The sequence below is a fragment of the Artemia sp. Qi Xiang Cuo genome, chromosome 20 (assembly GCF_049724085.1).
Source record: "Artemia sp. Qi Xiang Cuo chromosome 20, ASM4972408v1, whole genome shotgun sequence".
In the NCBI taxonomy this organism is placed as follows: domain Eukaryota; kingdom Metazoa; phylum Arthropoda; class Branchiopoda; order Anostraca; family Artemiidae; genus Artemia; species Artemia sp. Qi Xiang Cuo.
In genome coordinates, this window is record NC_142813.1 from 44583161 (window position 1) to 44597741 (window position 14581).

Sequence of the window (14581 nt, forward strand, 5' to 3'; positions counted from 1 at the left end):
TTCAATCGGCAAGACTAAACTTAATGAAACTTATACATTTAAAATCAGTATAATAAGCCAATTCTTTTGATTTATCTATTGATATCAAAATTCTGTTTTTTAGAGTTTCGGTTACTATTAAGCCGGGTCGCTCCTTACTTAAATTTCGTTACCACGAACTGTTTGATATGATGTGGGTTACCAGCTCAATAAACACACGATTTATTGCTGTTGAAGTGAATGTACCAATAATCATAAATTGGTTGGAAGCTTGCCGCTTTATCAGTTCTCTGCTTGATAATCCAAATATTCGATTGCAAGTAAAATTTTAGACAAGATTTGATTATTTAGATGTGTTTAGCCCAGTCGTTAGTTCCAGATAGTTTTTTTTTTCGGGAATCGTAGCATCAGTTTTGAAAAAGGGAAAGGACGCAGATCAGTGTTCCAGTTATCGACCAATTACAGTGTCCTGTTTCATGAGCAAGCTGTTCGAGTATGCGTATTGCCTGAAGTTTTGAGTAAATGTGATTTTTCTGACTATCAAGTTGGGTTCAGAGCCGGTTTTGGTTGTTCTCAAGCCCATCATATACTTGGTCAGTTACTCGTCTCGGCAAAAATGCAAAAAAGGCCAACTTAATTTTGCTCGGTTGATATCTCGGGCGCGTTTGACAACGTTGTACATTCGCAAGCGCTTCACTGCTTAGTTAAAGCAGGAGTTAATTCTTGCGTAGCAAAAGTTCTTCAATATTGGTATTCCAGTTCGTTGGTTTGGTTAAAATGGATGTCTGATATATCCGTGCCTATCTCAGTAAAGAAGAGAGTCAGGCAAGGTGGTGTGCTGTCTCCATATATTTTTAAAACTGTGCCTGCGGACTATCTGTGAATGCTGTCTCCTATTGTATTTTTAGAAAATGCTGCTGTTAGTCACATTGTCTATGCTGATGATGTTCTGCTAGTTAGTCATACTAGGTTAGGCCTCACAAAGAACCTAAGATGTTCTGATTAATGCTTTGAGTATGATTGGGCTTTCCGTAAATGCTTCAAAATGTGAGTTTCTGTGTTTTAATACTTCTAACCCTGCTCCTTCTTTAAATGTGGGTACAATGCTACTCAAGTGTGTCTCAAAGTTGAAATGGCTTGGGATTACTTTTTCTGATACACTTTCGACTACATGCTCGTCTCTGGTTGCTAGTGCTCTGCAGTGCATTCGATTCTCATATGGTAAAATCTCGCCTAATAGAGGGAGGTACAGCCGCCGAGGCTTATGTAAACTTTACCATAGTTTTGTTCTCCTGCAATTCTTTTTCTTTCCGGTGTGCAGCCTCTAATGCGCAAAAAGGACCGTCTTCAGCTAAGGAGAGGCTATTTTAAATATTGTAAATTCCTGCTATATTTGCCAAGGTGGTACAGAAATCACAAGATTATGTCTCATTTTGGACTTATCAACCCTCTATTGCTGCTTGACAACATCGCTAAGGATCTGAGAACCAATACTCCAAGGAAGATATGTGCCAGTGACCCCCTTACTTATTTTTTTCCAGATTAGTGTTTCTATGGATATTGTTAAGTTATTTATGCTGTGTTTTCCGTATTATTTCCTTGTGGATAACATTATTTCGTTTTTTCTTTTTTTATTCCGCATTTATTTTATATTGCGGGTCATATAAACTTACTTACTTTCTTACTTACTTAGTCATAATTTTCCATGAACAGTAGTTTTTTACTGAATAAATTATTAATAGTAACTTTACTAAAGGAATTCGGATGGACAGAGACGGGTATTATTGTTCTAGTGGATGGAAGCAAATTCGGATGGAAGTTCTGCTTGGCTTGGTCTTTTACGGGGCTGAAGTCATCACGACCTTCACAAAAGGGTCATCTGATGTTTAAATACATTGTATACGTATGTTTAAACATATTTAAACATTTTGCATAGGAAAAAAAATTACCATTTGAAATTGGCGGAAAAAAATGCTCCTGGTAGTACTTGTTACCCCCATTCCAAAAGAATTTCCTGGCAAGGACCATGATGCCCTGCCTCACCTTTCCCCCTTCTGTTCCAATAGGCACTTGAATGCAATATTTATACTACATAGAAAAACGATTGTAGCAATTAGCGTAATACTATTAACCCCCCCCCCCACCCCAGTACCAATAATAAAGGTGTAGATCAGTGGTTCCCAACCAAATTTGGGCTATGCCCTACCTGGACATTTCCGAAACCCTGATGCCCATCCCCCCTCGTGACATTTAAATTGTTTTATTTGCAATTTTACTTGCATTCACCCGAAACTCAAAAGCCCATTGGCATCTAAACAATCTTCCAGAGAATAAGTCATCCATGAAAAAAGGAAAATAAAAAAATGAAAAATAGCAAGTAAATTAAGTTTCCAAATATATAATAGAGAACAGAAATACAGAAATAGCAAATATTTGAATGAAACATTATTCTGAAATGGTTTGATCGTTGTCACTACTTAACTAGTAATAATGAAAATAAAATTTGGCTCGTCTCAAAATGTCTGTTAGCGAGATCCTGATGCGTCGTGTCTGCAGCAAAGAGATTTTATGTAGGCTCCAATTTAGTCAGCTTGTGTCTCAAGTCTCTTTGTTTAAGGGGATTCGATGCCATAAAGAATCGGTCTATCTCGTACATTGTAGACTTTTTTAGTTTGTGTGGCCGAACTATTTAGAATTGATTGGACGGTCCTGCCATAACTTGCAGAGCTTGGATAAGCGATCCGAATAAACGGCAGAAAACTAAAACCGACATCTAATTTCTCTGAAATCTTAGAAAAACCTTGTAACTTCTATTGTTTTGTGATGGAGATTGATATATTCAGTTTTTGGGAAATTTATATTATTAGGAAGTGTAAATGTTGTTTTTTTAGATCAAACAGAGCAGAATTTTCTTTTTAAAATTCAGGGAGGGGTTGTCCCTAATACCTGCTACAAAGAATCAAAAAATCACCTCAAAAGAAATTTAATTTGATCAACTTGACAGATCTTTGAATTTTCTGTGGTCTAACCCGCTTTGATTGAAAACTTTGCCGACACAATTCCATTGTCTTTTTAATCACATTTCATGATCAAATCATAAATTCTCAACAGGTTTCAATGATAAGTAGTCCCCTGGGAATGGACCCTTTGCCTTTGAGACAATCAGCCGACGTTGAGACTCACAAAATGATGTTTAAGGCATTAAATCCTCTTAAAAAAACGAGAATTTCCTCGTTTTGCATTTCTGAGAATTATTTTTGAACTGTGTAGAAATATCAGATATATCCATCAGTATTAGCTGTGCCATCCATATTGGCAAGTCAATTTTCTAAATTAGAAAATTGTTCCTTAACGTGAGAGGCCATTATTTTCAAAGATCCATAATGACAAGTACAGAAGCGTCAGTCACCTCACATTTTCTTAGCCAATAAAATTGATCAAAATTATTGTGAGAAAGATTTTTTGACACACTTCAATAAATGTAACGAAGCCAAATAGTCTTTGCATCAACAAGAGTTTTATCGGATCCTTGAAGTTGTTTATTTAACATATTTAATTTTTCAAAAACAACTGTTAAATCCTTAACAAATTCTTTACCATCAACAGTTTTCAGGTGCTTCATTTCAGGCTTTCCCCTTAAAAGGTCACTAAGAACATGATACAAATCCATTAGTCTTTTTACCAATTCCCCTTTCAGAGCCACCTTACATTAGTGTGATGTTAAAGTCCCACACAACCTGCATTTTCATTTTCACAAAATTGTCTGAAAAGACGCTCGCATTTTGCCATAGTTCGATATAATTGACACATTTTATTACGGAATGTAGTAGGCCTACCTCATTAAGGACGGGAGTAATGTTTTTGGCCACTATGTTCTCTCCATGAATAAAACGCATTAGAATCTTTTCTTGATTCCCGTCTCTCATTAATTTTAAGCAGCCTTTTTTGCTCATCATAACAGGAGCACCATTTGCAGCATGAGATGTTATGTTTTCTTAAGTTACATTATCCACGCATAAGTAATTATTTTGCTTACCCTACATATCAGCGGCGGAAGTGGTGGTTTCTAATGATTTGCAGGATACCAATTCCTCGGAAAACTCGCCTTTATCAGTATATCTTGCATATACTGGCAGTACAACCTCACTGTCTCTCATCCATTTCTAGTTGATTCATCCATTTGTTGTGAGAAATATCTGGATTTCAACTTTTCAACAGGTTATGCTTCAATATCCTCACTCATTTCACACATTTTAACGGCGCTTCTTAGCAGAAATTACTGTTCTAGGTTATCCGCCGAATTCAATCTTAACCAAAAAAATAAAATGAAATTTCTCAAATTCTGAATTTCAGCTAAAATTATGCTCTTTGCTGCATAATACTTTCTTCAAGTACTGTCTTCCCTAAAATAGGTTTTGAAAGGGGTGCAGATATAAGAAAAATTACACTTTCTGAACAAAAATTTCAAAAATTTCTGTCACTTCTACGCAGAAAACACTTTTTTTCAAATAATATGTTTTAGTAATATATATAGGTATGCTTTTGATTACGCATTTTTGTAGTCCACTCTCAAAAGAAAAGGGGTCGTGACTTCCTTGGCTGTAACTATAAGTATAGAATCGCAAAATGTTAATTTTATTTGTTAGCCGAGGCCCCCCCCCCAAAAAAAAATAAAACAAACTCGGGATCTGCCACCATTTCAAAGGTACAAATGTAAGAAGAATACACTTTTTGGTGGAAAATGCGAATAATTTCATAATTGATTTCTTAGGATTTTTTTTTAATTTGTGCTATTATATTTAAGCAAATTAATAAAAAAAGAAAAAGCTTATCAGTTTTTCGGTTCTATGACACTCTAAAAGAAAGACAGGGAACTTTCGCCTCGTTGAATTTTAAGGCATTTTCGGCTTAGTTGCTGATGTTGCAGGAGCGTCTTACTGTTTTGAAACCTGTTCTGTCCAAAAATGACTATGGAGTGGAGTAGCCTTTCTTGTTGGAGTTGGAGTGGCCTTTCTTGCGGTAGCCTTTCTTTCGAGTTGGAGTGACCCTTCTAGCGGTAGCCTTTCTTTCGAGTTGGAGTGGCCTTGTTTCAACGAAAAATACCCCTTCCCATAGAAATATCCTCTGGACAATTCAATCCTGGCGAAGATTTACCCCGGACAATTACCCTTAACATCCCCTAGCATATTTCCGAAGGAGGGGGGGGGGGGGGTATTTTTCACGGGGGAGAGTATTTATTGGGTGGTTAAATACCCTCCCCCCCCATTCACTATATTCATTTATGTTATTTTACTGTGTTCATGGCCATATATTTATCTTTAAAATACATTTATTTGTCTATCTATCAAATATGCAGAATAATTGCACCGAACACATTTTGCATGCAGACCCGTTATGCTTAATTCGCCCCCCCCCCTTTCTAAGGAGGGGGGGGTAAAATTTATTTCTAAAGTTACGAAGAAACTAACAAAAAAAAACGGTGTATTCTCGAATTTTACAAAGCGTGAACTTGAGAGAGTGGCGCATAATACACAAGTAACAAAATTCCATCCCCCTACGGAAGTTGAAAAAATAAAACTCAAATAAAATTCTCAAACTTGGAAAACCGTATTTTCCACGGGGGTATTTTTTTTTGGGGGGGGGGATTTTCCACGAAGGGGTATTTTTCAGGGGATATTTTTCGCTGGGAGGGGGTATTTTCCACGGGGGTATTTTCCCAGGGGGTATTTTCCGCGGGGGGTATTTTCCGGGGGGGGGAGGTTCTCGCCAGGGGGGGGTAAACACCGGACACCATTTTTAATAAGTATATTAGAGGGTTCGCCCCCTAGTCAATACCTTGCTCTTTAAGCTAAAGTTCGAAATTTGTTCTAATTCTTTAAAAATGACCCATTAATCACAAACGCCGTTAAATAGAATAAATAGCTCTTATGAAAGTACTAAAAAATCTTTGGCTTAAAGAGCGATGTATTGACTAGGGGGCGGACCCAATCATATACGTAATGATTTCTGTTCGTTTTAAGTTTTGATGTTGCTCCTTACTTTCAGTTGAAAAACTTGTTTTTTATATAATTTCTTATCTTTTTTATAAATAATTCTGGGAAATCCGGCGTCCCCTTCTTTGCAATGTCCCTTCCCCCAAGAAAACTTCCTTCATGGAAAGATCCTCCTACATACCCCCCCCCCCTTCCCACTAACAGAAGAAACCCCCCTGAAAACGTCTGTATACTTCCCAATAACCAATACCATATGTTAACATTGGGGAAAGTTCATAACTTTCAGCCCTCCCCTCGGGGACTTCGGGGAATTAAGTCACCCTAAAAGACATAGTTATCATATTTTTGACCATGCTGAACAAAATGGCTATCTAAAAATTTTGATTGGGTGACTTTGGCAAAAATGATCGTGGGAGGGGGCCTAGTTGCCCTCTATTTTTTTTTTCACTTAAAAAAGGGACTAGAACTTTTAATTTCCGTTCCAATGAGCCCTCCCACGATATTTTAGGACCACTGGGTCGATACGATCACCCCTAGGAAAAAACAAAAAAAGAAACAACAAATTAACACGCATCCGTGATCTTTCTTCTGGCAAAAAAAAGGAAAATTCCACATTTTTGTAGATAGGAGCTTGAAACCTCTGCAGTAGGGGTCTCTGATACGCTAAATATGATGGTATGATTTTCATTAAGGTTCTATAACTATTAGGGGGTCTTTCCCCCTTTTTTCGATGATCAGCCAAATTTTCTCAGGCGCGTAACTTTTGATGAGTAAGACTAAACTTGCTGAAACCTATATATTTGACATCATCATTAAAATCTGATTCTTTTGATGGATCTATTGGTATCAAAATTCTGTTTTCTAGAGTTTCGGTTACCATTGAGCCGGGTCGCTCCTTACTTCGTTACCACGAACTGTTTGTTAACGCCTTGTAATGTTAACCTATATTTTTTTGCATTATATTACTTGCCAATGTTCTATATTTCTAAACAACTATGTTGATTCCCATCTTCACTTCTTTCTTGTCCTTGTGTAATTTATGAATAAATAAAAATGTAAATACTACAGGATTATTTTTCCCAGCATCGCAAATGAAGATTCGATGAATGAAAATGTTAGTATTTGAACATCTTGATGCAAAACGTGTGTTTTCTCATAACTGAAGATATTACGAATGTCTAAGAATATTACATGCCTGTTGCTTAGACAAAGGTCAATAAAACCGGAAATGTTTGGTTTTTCATAGGGAAACATAGATTACTATGTTAACATAGATTGCATAGATTATTTGTCTGAAAATGTCTGAATATGATACTGTCCATAGACCCAGTCTTTGGTATAGTCAACCCACTGTATGAAGATAATAGATAATAGATAACCTAACCTATAATTTATATGCTGTGAGTCAACCTAAGCCTGCATGTCTACCTATGACCCACCAAAATACTCCCATGCTTCAACAGTGGGGCGTGTGCCCCATGTTGGAAATCACGGGTGTAGACCGAAATTATTCCCGGGAACCAAGAGGGATTAGACATCAATTTCTACCTCCTTCCCATGGGCGCCCATAAGCTGAATTTTAGGGGGGCTTACCTGGTCTAATTGCCACTTCCAATGCTGTATAATAATAATCTCAAAACATAAAAATATAAGGCAACATCATTCAGCCAGGGGGGGGGGGCTGGAGCCTTCCTCTTCGCACACTACATTAAAGTGTACTCTTTTAGACATCTAGCACCCCCCCCCAGTCTACACAATGACCCCCCCCGTTTATAGTAAGTGATGCGCAATTATGCATCACTAAATACAATTTCATGAAAAGTCATTTGAATCAATTGAGTTAAATCTAGCATTCAGATAAATATCCACATTAACAATTCATAAATTTTCAGCGAGGAGGGAATTTCCCAGGGAATATTTTCCAAGGGGGAATTTCCCATGAGGGGTATTTCCTGGGGGGATTGTCAACGGGGATATTTTACGGGGGGGGGGGTATCCGCGGGGGTATCTTTCGGGGGTAAACGCCTATATTCATTAACTTTTCCAATTAGTAAAACATAATATTTAAAATCAAACCAATTTTTCGGCAAAATGGACTGTATTTTCATATGTAAGATGATCAACGACAGCATAATCGTAGTAGAAGGCCATACTATGGCTCTGGGGAGGAAGAACAAGGCCATGCATGTTCTGGGGATGAAGCTAAAGATTGTAACAGAATGTTGAGGAGAGTGTTGAACTAAATCAGAACACACTATATGCGTACGGGTTATCAAAAAGGCGTAAATCAGGAATAACTGAGTGCATTAATTTGGAACTTTCAAGAAATGATGAAGGGAATGATCAATTGACCAAAGAAGCAAGATTTCCGCGCTAAAAGTAAAAATTTGAAGAAAAAATTGAGGAGAAAGTTGAACTAAATTAAAACATTCTATTAGCATGCACATTGCAAAAGGGCGTATCAGCAATATCTTTGGAACGGCTTACCTTATCAAGCTGAAACTTCCGGAGAATCATGAAGGGTATGTTCAACTGACCAAAGCGCAACTACTACTGTTGTTAGTATTAATATTACTAAGAATTATGGTATTAATGTGAAAATTTCAGGGATTGTTGAGCAGGATGTTGGCAGGGACGTAATTTCGTCCAAACCCTGAGGGGGGGGGTCTTTTTGGAGCCAATTTTCCCAAATCAAATGAAAATGATAGTAAAATGTAAAAAAATAAGCCGTTTGGTACCATGAAGGTACTATTTAATACTTTAAAAGTACTATAAAGGCACTTTATGGTATTATATATAGGTAAATTATAGTGCTATAAAGGTGAATATATACTAAAAACTTATCTGTTTCTATTGATGCTTGAATTATGCAGTTTTATCTTAGTTTTGACAAGATTATGGAAGAAACTAAATTTCAGCTGGGGGGGGGGGACTGGGATCTTGAGGGGACCGAGGTCTGGGAGGGGCAGCTGCCCCCTTGACTCATAGCAAATAACGCCCTGAATTTTTGGTTAAATCAAAACATATTGCAAATGCATTTAAGTTGTCGAAATAGCATAGATAAAATTTATGGGAGTGGAAAACTATTTTTGAGGAAACCTTGATGAGGTACAACACCGAATTGAACAATATTAGCCTATATGTGTCCAGATTTTCTAAAGGGCGTACCTTAGTAAAAATTGTTGATAAATGTTCTTCTATATAAATAGTAATTTAAATTACGGACTTTTATAGAAATTAAATAAAAACACGGTTTTTTCAACTTCAAGTAAGGAGTAACATTAAAACTTAAAACGAACAGAAATTATTACGCATATGAGGGATTGCCCTCCTCAACACCTTGCTCTTTACGCTAAAGATTTTTTTCAGAATTTTTAAAAAAGCTTATTATTCTAATTAAATAGCCCCCGTGTTTCAGGGGTCGTTCTTAAAGAACTGGGACAGAAAGTCAAACTTTAGCGTTAAGAGCAAGGTATCAAGGAGGGGACAACCCCCTCATATACGGAATAATTTCTGTTCGTTTTGAGTTTTAATTTTGCACCTTACTTTCAGTTAAAAAAATATTTTTTATTTAACCAAATAAAGGTTTCCAGTATATTTCTTAGGCATCTTTGAGGATTTGCTGATAAAAACTAAGTCATTTGTTAAATTTTGTCCTATAAAAATATGTAGACTTTCAAATACTGAAGGATTTTAAAAGAATTTTATATTTGAATTTAATAGAATTTGCAGTAATTTGTCGTAATATTATTGCAAGTTTTCGGCCGCATTGCCCTCCCCTGCCCCAAAATGACGGATCTGTATTTCGTCAAAATCAGAGTCCAATTCATGAGCGCCTTGATGAGGCAGGGAAAATAAAACCCTAATAGTGAAAACTTCACTTGGTTACACATTTTGGCACTCATACGATGTCCCAGCGCCCGCTAGTGCTGGAATTAAGAAGAAGAAAAAGAAAGCTCACCTGGGTTTTAAGACCTTTTTTGAAATTCATGAAAGCGCGTTTTTGCAATTTACCTTTACTGCTAGGATAAACATAGGGTAGTATTTATCATTATTCCTGAATAAGTTTAGAATTTGAGGTAAGGATTTTTTGCTAGGCAGTAAATTTTGAAATTCATTTTTATGTTCGCTTACTAAGTGGACTGAAAGAGGGGCATTGAAGGGCACTTTAAGCATTCGGTTAAGGAATTTTGGCCATTTAGATTTCAATAGCACGCAACGCAAAAAGTACCATTTAGTTAAAACACGCGTTTTGAAAAAAACTGCTTTTGTGAGAAAAAAATTGCCAACTGACACTGAATCAGGAATGGTAACTATTGTTTCGGTTAGTCTTGAAAGTAAAAGTTTATTGCGAAAAGAAGTTTATGGTGATTTCAAAAAAGGTCCTGAAACTCCTCGAAAATGGCATCAAAATGAAAAGTGTACCATTGGAATCAACATGATCGAAAACCTTTTACAGGGAAATTACAGTCCCCCTCCCTGAAAAACAAAGAAAATCGCTTTTTTGCATCGGTAGCACTGATCTCTGTCCTTTTTTTATTCTCTTTTTTTCTAGTAGGGCTAGGGGGTGACTAGAGCATCATAGAAAGATATGTAATAGCTCATTGGAAAGGGAATCAAATTTGTAAGTGCCCTTTTTAAGTAACCAAAAAGATTGGAGGGCAATTAGCCCCCCTCCCGCCCGGCCCCCTCCCCCATAGTCGTCCAATCAAATTTTTAGATAGCCATTTTGTTCAATTCAATTTATTTATAACCTGTCAAAACAAAAAAGGGCGCAAGTCCCCTAAATGACAGAGTACATAAGAGAAACAAAAGAAAAAAGACAAGAAAACTTACACTGAACAAAAATAAGTAGTTTTTAAAATCATAATAAGCATAGACATAATCACGAATCATATATCATAACATAATCAAAAGATAAGACATAAATCAAAAGACATAAAAAAACTCATAAAAATAAAGAGGACCAATCATGATTTAGTTTACTGGCGGAAGATTTAAAATCTTTTACTCTATTATCAATAACTGTGGAAGGGAAAATGAGCTTAAATTTTTGGGACAAAAAAAAGTTACTAGTCCAAGGGGTCATATGTAAAAGGAATTTTGCAAATTTAAAATAAATCCGATGAATAAGTTTTTTTTTGAAGCAGGAAAAAATTGCCAAATAGAAGACAGAGCAAGAAGATGAGGCACAGTTAGACTATTATAAAGTTGTAGCGATGGAGAAATATTGTAGTAATGGAAAAGATTTGCTCGTGGCGATAGAGATTTCTCCGATAGCGCCGCTTATAGCAATGGAGATTGTGTCGACTAAGCTAGCGCCGCTCTCAATTAATGAGAGAAAATTGAATATGTAGACGTATAAATGTGGCCTCTTCTTCTCGGGCTATCTGGAGATCAGATTCCTTAGGGAGCATTTACCTTGGAGACTTACGAACTAGTTACCTATTATTGGACTAGACGCAGACATATAAAAAAAACAAACACATATAAGAAGATAATAGATTTATTGGGCTTACGTGCTTAATTATACAGCAACAGGTCACTTCTATGACAATAACGGTGACCAAAATAATTTCGTACTAATTGTTTCAAGTCTAATTTAACATTAAAATTAAAAAACACATTTACCCCACTCCCAAACGCAGTTCTTTCGTCCTGCGCTATAGGGACTGCCTGCCATTGGCTCACGTGGCCCAAGGACGCGAACCCTCGTCCAATAATTTCTGTAAGATATTTCAGCCGATTCAGGCGTTCACACGATTTTTTCGCAATTTAAACTTCCTTAGAAATATCGTACTTAGCATTTTTCTTGCTACTAATTATGTTAGCGAAATTCGAACGACTAGCGCCGTTGTCTGACTGAAGCTAGAAATGCAATTTCTCTTTTTGCTGATTAAAATTTTTAGACTCTAGGAAGCGGTATTTGAACTCAATTAGGGGACGTTTAATTTCTGCCCGAATCATCTTTGGAAGGAAGGAATCTTGTATTTTAAATATATGGTATTCTACTGCTGGTGCACATCACCCTTCCCATGAAATAATGACGTCCCGTCATTAGTAACTGCTCATTAAGAGTGCTTAAAATTTTTTCAATTATTTTTCTTATTTTATTCTAAATCCCTATCTAAAATTCATCTACCGGACTAGGATTATTTATGGATCTAGGTTAGCTACTATACTAAACATTTTTTTTCTATATCTAACACTTATTATTTTTAAATTTCCAACAAGGTTGGGACTATTCTACTTTTACATTCGTTTTTTTTTTGATTTTGCTGTCTATATGACGTACTACATACTATATACACTACGTTAAATGAATAACATTATAATATTACACCTAATTATACTTTTGGTACATACATGAATGATTTATAACATACAATATTTGGTTCAACATATTCAATGATGACCTTAAAACACTTTCACTATCGGGATGTTTGAACTGTCAAAGCTATTAGGAAGTGACAAATGTAGCTTCACATCTATTCATCACCTTTCGTCTCTTTAGTGTACTACACCCATCTGTTGTAAATTACTGTCCTTCACTCCTTTTGTCCTGGCAAAAATTTCGAAGCACTTACGTTATGGTTTCTTCATGGAACTGTTCGAGTCTAGTTGTCTTTACACGGTAAGTTTTTCCTAATAGTCAACTGGGAAATGACCGTTAAATATCTTTCTAATAGTCAACTGGGAAATGATTCTTCCCACTACAGGTGTTGGTGTTTTTCTTCTCAGCATATCATTTTTAGGATTTTTGAGGCACATAGAGAATGTATTCTCGCGTAAGATTGTTCATTTGTGCCTTTTGAAACGGGTTACCGTCATACTATAGTGACTCTTTTAATATATTATATTTAAGTTCAACTTAAAACATCTTCAAATATCGTTCAACTTCGAATGTCGTTAAATATCGTTCATCTTGTATTGATCGATGGTGTTCTCAGAATTAAACTTCAAATTGTCTTTAATATCGGCTTCAAATCTTAAAATGTCTTTAAATGTCATTTAACTTCAAATATCGTTTATCTTGTGCTGATCGATAGGGTTCTTAGGATTGAGCTTCAAATTTTCTTTAATTTTGGTTTCAAATCTTCAAATTTAAAAGTCATTTAACTTCAAATATCGTTAAATATCATTTAGTTTCAAATATTATCACTGTAATGTCAAACTATTCTGGTGTCCATAGTGAGTATCAAAGGCGATATCTACGTAATTATATCTTGTACTGACCGATGGGTTTCTTAGCGTTTATGTGATTATATAGTTCGTTAAAGCACTTGATACTGAGGTTCAAATATAGTGTTACCTGATACATAATATGGTTCATAGTCGAAGAAATGACGATCGAAGGTAACTGTTGTTTTCGTAGACGAAGCTGGGAAGATAGTTGCCTGGAGGTAGGGTGAGTACTCTTCGTTGGTTGAGATATGATGGAAATAGATGCTACTGGGTTGTATCTGTACTGGGCAGCTCATTGTAATGCTCAATAACAAATCTGCCCTTTAATTCCTCCAATAAAAATAACGAGGCAGACTCAGAAGGTGTTTGAAGTAAATACACATATAATAATTCACGCATTAATTCGGTTATAATTGTTCCCATTGGGAAGTTCAATACATAGAAGTTTCTTATAAATATTGATTCTACAACTTTAAGTATGGTCTCTTATTATATTTTCTAATATATACTACTACATACACTTTATTTTAACTTCTTTTAACAATTGGTTAATTTTACAATAGATTTAAAATAATCATTTAAACAGAGTTTATGCTACATGGTTAATTTTTGAGGTCTAATTTTACAACTTTTTTCATGCCTGCATTGTTCACGCAAGTCCGTGCTGTTTAAGAAGCGCAGGTTGCAGCGTCATAACCACACGGTTTTACGCAAACGATACTACAATGAGGGAACAAGACATAACAAGGACTAGTGGAGAACTCTATACCCACTAGTTTTCTGATGTCTTCCCTATTTCTAGGCTCAGACGTTCTCATGGGGTTCCAGGTTTAACGGCAGAAATGCAGAGGTTCTTAGTCTCAGGATTTTTCCGTAATTGCAAGTCAACATTGGTGCCTCGTGTTCGTCTTGCGAATGAGGTAATTAGATGCAGGGTTCCAAGCTTGCCCGCGTAGATTCCAGTTGATGCTTGGCAAGGAATATAAGCGTAATGAAGAACTGACATCAACATCTTTTTAGAAGGCTATTGTTTGAGCAAATCCTTCAGAACTTAATAAATAAATATGATATATTTATATCATATAAAATAAAATAATTATAATCTGCACTAAGACAAAATATTTCATATAATTAGACGCTTCTGTACTGATAATATCTTGTTTTGGATACTATCCATCTTAGATAGGGCATGGGTCGATTTTTCATAGAAAATCCGAGGATGACATGAGTCAGTATAGGTAAGATGTAACGTGACTGACTTGCGAAAATATGTCACCAAAAATTAGAGCACAATATATGTCATAGATAAACCAATGAAATTAAAAGGCATTTTTGTCACAGAACTATAGAACAGTGATCTCTCTGTTATTGTATACATCATAGATATAAACTAATGAAATTAAATTTTTCGCCAAGGAGCTAAA